Source organism: Dromiciops gliroides, chromosome 3 (assembly GCF_019393635.1).
Source record: "Dromiciops gliroides isolate mDroGli1 chromosome 3, mDroGli1.pri, whole genome shotgun sequence".
Taxonomy (NCBI): Eukaryota; Metazoa; Chordata; class Mammalia; order Microbiotheria; family Microbiotheriidae; genus Dromiciops; species Dromiciops gliroides.
In genome coordinates, this window is record NC_057863.1 from 147,994,679 (window position 1) to 148,000,556 (window position 5,878).

General features: G+C 36.2%; 1 pseudogene; it reads left to right on the forward strand.

The window, feature by feature from the left end:
- The first annotated feature begins 395 nt into the window (after window positions 1-395).
- On the forward strand, window positions 396-3,868 carry LOC122747263 (annotated as a pseudogene).
- The last annotated feature ends 2,010 nt before the right edge of the window (window positions 3,869-5,878 follow it).

The following is a 5,878-nucleotide window of genomic DNA, read 5'->3' on the forward strand; positions in this document are numbered from 1 at the left end:
CTCTGCTATAACATGCTGGTCAAATGTTTCATTGAGGTTCTGCTTAAACATTGCTAGTAATGGGGAAATTGACTACCTTAGTACTTTCTATTTTGGAATCTAATTATTAGGAATTTTTTTCCTCTTACTTAATCAAAATCCACTTTCATATTAGTACTACCCCCACTGCTGGTCAAGTGTTACAAGTCTGATGCCCCTTCCATGTGACAGCCCTTCAAATATTTGAACATTACTATCATGTATCAATTAAGTCTTAACTTCTTCAAGCTAAATATTCTGAGACCTTTAGAATGACTCCCATGTGACATGGTTTTCTAGTTACTTTAAGGCTTCAGATTCCCTCTTCTGGATATTTTCTACCCAGTCCATGTCCCTTCTACCCAGATTTGGATACAATGCTTCAGCTGGAAGAAACAACAGTTATGATCCAAAAAGATCTTCATAGGCTAACATATAGGGATGAATCTGAAAAGGTGAAGCTTAATGGAAAAAACAGTCTTGTATTTGGGTACAAAAATTAATTTCATAAGCATTACATGGTGGTGGGATATGGTTAAGATAGCAATTTGTGTGAAAAAGTATACAATGGCTTTAGTTGAATGCAATCTCAATATGCGTAAGAAAGGGATATGACAATCAGAAAAGCTATTACTACCTTGAGTTGCTTAAATTATAGCTTCTGAGAGTCAGGTGATAGTCCTAGTGTACTTTTTCCTAGACAATATCTAAAGTGTCATGTGGGAATTTGAGCATCACATTTAAGAAAAGACAGTGATAAACTGGTGGTTGTCCAGAGAAAGGTGAGATGAAGAGCCTTGTTTATCATATGAATATTGACTGGAGGAAGATGGGATTTTAACCTAGAGAAAAGAAGATTCAGCTGGGATATAATAGCTATCTTTTAGTGTTTTAAGGACTGTCATATGAAACAAGGATTAGACTTATTCTATTTGGCCTCAGTGTGCACAACTAGTATCAGTGGGTGGAAACTGAAAACAGATAAATTTAAGCTTGAAATCTTTAGGAAAAGCTTCCCAATAAATAAAACTATCCAAGGTGGTGTGCTCTTCATCAGGTGGTCAAGGATTCCTCCTCATTGGGGATTTTCAAGAATAGGCTGAATAATCCCTCCCTCCATATAATACAGTAATGATTCTTTTTCAGGTGTCTTTTAAAAGGAAGGACATGAAATACTTTCTAGCTCTAACATATGATAATTCTGTGGCCAGGAAGTGTCATGAAGCTCTTTAATTCTGGATAATAAGCACTTAATAAATGCTTGTTTGAGGCATTGCCCTTCCATTAGTGCATCCTATGAATTGATTTATTCTTTTAGTTTTATATCACAATGCTGATTCATGCTGTCTTGTAGAACACCTAGGATTTCTTCACAAGAATTATTTTGAACCTCTCCTTCCAAGAATTTCTGGAATTCAAGTGCAAGACTGAACATATATCTCTATTAAATTTTACCTTGTTAGGTTCAACCCACTGTGTCAGACCATCAAAATCTTTTTGGATCCCAAATCTGTCATCCAACATATTGGCTGTCCTCCTCCCCGCCCCCACTATTTTTTGTCATTTATAAATTTGACAAATACAACTTCATCTAGAACACTGGTAAAAATGTGAAACTGAACAATTCATAGGGCAGGGAACTGAAGTACTTTTTTAGATATCTTTCATGGTTGACATCAATCCATGAATCAACATTTTTTCCTTAGGTCTGTCAAAAAAATCTGAAACCACCTAATTGTACTTTTATTCTGTACACTTTCCTCAGTCTTGTACAGAAATGTGAAATGGTTTAGTCAAAGTCAGTCTTCTCATATATTCATTTAGTAACTACCAAAAAATGAAATGAAGTTAACTGGTGAAATGTGTGACTTACAATGTTCAACTTTTTCCATCCTTTTAAAAAATAATTCACTATAGAATTTAACAAAAATGAAGCTGAACCTCTAATTTTAATTATCTACCTTCTCTTATTTGAAAATTAATTCAATATCTGTCTATTTACGTGGGCATTCAGTAAAATTCCTTGAAGATCAGTTACAACTTGAAAGTTTGTTGTTCTTTACAGTAACAAAGGAAGTAGTTTGTCTGGGTCAATGGGATTACAGTAATTTGGGCTAGAATGATTATACTAATTTGGGACAGTCAAATGTCATGATAATAAAGCATCGCTTATCTTGGACTTCAAATTTTTGTCAACCATTTTTTCTACTCTTTTCCATCTGAAAATCATTTTCTTTTATAGCTAAAATAGGAAAATGAGAGTTGCAAAGTTTTTATTCTCCCTGTTGTCTATTATTGTTTTTCCGTCTACACCAAGAAAGGTTCTTTTCCTTTTCTCAATCTTCTTCTTGCTCCTAATATAGCTTAAAAGTACTTTTAAAAAATATTATCAAATATTTCTTTGAAATTCCTTGTCATTTCACATGACCTCCATTTGCTCACTTAATTAAGGAAATGGTCATGAACCCAAAACCATAGGCAAGATAGAACAAAAGAGGAATTTGTTAAGACATTCAGGGAAAAGCTCTAGAGTCTGGCACAAAGGCATAATATGGTGGTGATGGGCAACTTCAATAATTTGGACATTCTGGAAATCTGCCAAAATCAGAGCAACTAATAATTTCTTGATTTGCTTTAATAATGATTCTAGAGTAAACATCAAGGGAAAATAGGCCTCTGGATCTGAATCTCATCAAAATGGAGCAACTAGTTAGTGGAATGGAAATGATGGGTACTTTTTGGATACCTCAATAATAATCCCCAAAATAATCATAACTGAGATGCCATGAAATTATTCAATTAAGAAACCACGGTACAATACAGATGAATTCCCCTTAACTGATTTCTTCAATAAAAGAAACATTATCCCCATTTTGATGTAGTGTAAAAATAAATACAGTGAGAAAAAAACAGGAAAGTTGACCAAAAGGCAGAGTATAAAGAGCAAATGTGTCTCTTTCATAAAGAATTAAATGTGGTGTCAAACACTGTGCCCTCAGAGTGGAAGTCTTACCAGGCAGCCACCTCAAGTGAAAGCAAAAATTAGAGAGGAAAATTGATATTTCACCTCTAAACGTTTTTAGAGTTTTATATTATAGGATATAGGAACCGTTGACAGAGTTCTATAAATGGAGGGTCATATACACATTTTTTAATATGGCAAACTTCATAAGCTGTTACTCAGAGTTTAATTTTCATAAGGACTTTTAAAAAATTTTTCTTTGTTGAATAACCACTAACAAACACAGAATAACATGTACACAGGCTATCTCTACCCTAAGAATAGGTTATGTTCCAATGTTCATTCATTCATAATTTTTCTATAGAAATAATGTTGTACAGCATACACAAAGTGATCGTATTTCCAGGCCAGAGCCCCCAAACCTGTTTAAACCATGATTTGCCTCAGCTTAATTAAACATTTATTAAGTGCCTCTTATTTGTGAAGCACTACACTGGGTACTGGGACTAAAAAGATGAAAAATAACAGTCTCTTTATTCAAGGACCTAATATTCTAAAGAGGGTAAGCGATAAAACACATATATAAAAAAGACACAATGCCTGCTTTTTCCAGCAGTGAAGATCTCCCCGTGCCAATATTCTCCTCACGAAAGATCTCCTGCACCCCTCTCCCAAGGAGGAGGAGCAGAAACACAAGAAGAAGCACCTGGTGCCTTGTATTTCATGGACGTAAAGTGCCCAGGCTGCTATAAAATCACCACTGTCTTCAGCCATGCACAAACAGTGGTTCTCTGTGTCGGATGCTCCACTGTACTTTGTCAGCCTAAAGGAGGAAAGGCAAGACTTACAGAAGGATGCTCCTTCAGAAAAAGCAACACTAATGACTGAATCAAGATGAATGAGGAAGTGTAAAGAATAAAACAAATCTGTTACAAAAAAGACACAATGGCTGTGCCCAGGTATTTGAGGACTGTTATGTGGATGATTGATTAGACTTCTTTAACAAAACTACAAGAAAAAGACCTAGAGACAATAGGGAGATGTTGCAAAGAGACAAAATTAGAGTTTACAGAAGGGACATTTTCCTAACAATGAGAGCTATCCCAAACAACAAGGGATGGGGTAGTGGGCTTGCTCCTCACTTGCAGTCCTTAAGCCAAGTCTGGCATGACTCTTTGTCATGCTGCACATAGATTTCTTTTGCATTTTTGAGTTGAGCTGAATTTCTTCTGAAGTCCCTTCCAACTCTGAAGTTCTATGATACTGTAATATTCGACACTAGCTATTGTGTTAGGAGAAAAAGAAAAATCCAGACAAAGACAAATAAGAACAAGTTTCATAGAGAATAAGATATTGAAGGGTGAGAAGAAATTCAACAACTGGAAATGAGAAGGAAGTTCCCATTCTAAGCATGGGGTCAGCCTGAGTGGGCAAAATGAGATCACTGTAGTTTGGCTATAACATAGAGTTTGTGGAAGGGAATGCAATAGGGGAAAAAAGGTGGGTTAGATTTTTCTTAAATGTTTATCTTATAAATAAATGGGGGGGGCAGCTAGGTGGTGCAGTGGATAAATCACTGGCCCTGGATTCAGGAGGACCTGAGTTCAAATCCGGACTCAGAAACTTCACACTTACTAGCTATGTGACCCTGGGCAAGTCATGTAACCCTCATTGTCCCACAAAAAGTAAAAGAATGAATAGACAGACAGACAGACAGACAGACAGACAGACAGACAGACAGACAGATAGATAGATAGATAGATAGATAGATAGATAGATAGATAGATAGATAGATAGATAGATAGATAGGAACCCATAGGACCCTTTTGAACAGGGAAGCATCATGGTCAGACCTGTTCCTAAGAAAGATACGTTATTTTGGCAGATATATGAAGGATTGAAAGTAAAGGATACAGATTACTTAAAAATCAATTAAAATAGTTAAGGGGAGCTATAATGATGGGCACTAGGGATGGCAATGTAAGTAGATGAAAGGGCATTAATGAGTGATATATTGTGAATATAAGATTGACAGAATTTGGCAAGTGATTGGATATAAGGGAATGAGGGACAGGGAAAATTCAAAAATGCAAGACGTTTTTCCTAGTTCTTTTTCTCCTAGTGCCTATCCCCACATACCCCTAAGTTAGCTTGTATTATATTTTATATATAGTGTTGTTGTTGTTGCTGCTGTTGTCATTCAGCATGCCAACATTGTCCATGGGGTTTTCTTGGCAGATACTGGAATGGTTTCTTTCCTTTTTAAGGCAAACTGAGGTTGTATATGTGTATGTGTGTATACATATGTATGTGTGTATATATCTGCATGTATATAATATATATATGTGTGTGTGTGTATGATATATGTGTGTATAAAATTTCTCCAATTAGAATATATGCTCCTTGAGAGTGTGCAGTCTATCATTTTTGTCTCTATCCTCAGTGTCTAGCCCAATGCCTAGAACATAGCTGACACTTAATAAATGTTTGTTGATTGATCCATTCTAGCTCTTCTCTTAAATAAAGTACTAGGGTGATTTCTAGACAAGATGACAGCTTGGATAGGAGGCAGGCTACCTAGCTTCCACATGCCTATTCCATTAAACCCTCCTGTTCACATCAGACTGAATAAAGATCAATAAATCCAATGAGAAATAACACCACTTCTTCCAGCCCAGAATTATATGAAACACCAGCCAGAAGTCAATGAGGAATAGGAAAGGAGGAGATTCCAGCCAAATCTGCTCTGGGACACATACCCTACAAAAATTTGTGTCCTGAGGCAGTAAGAGTGGATGGTTTTCCTGAGAAAGTTCCAGGGTACTTAGAAAGACTCAAGACAGGAAACTATAAAGCCCCAAGAAGGAGCAGCAACAGGCAGTGCACAACACAGTGCTG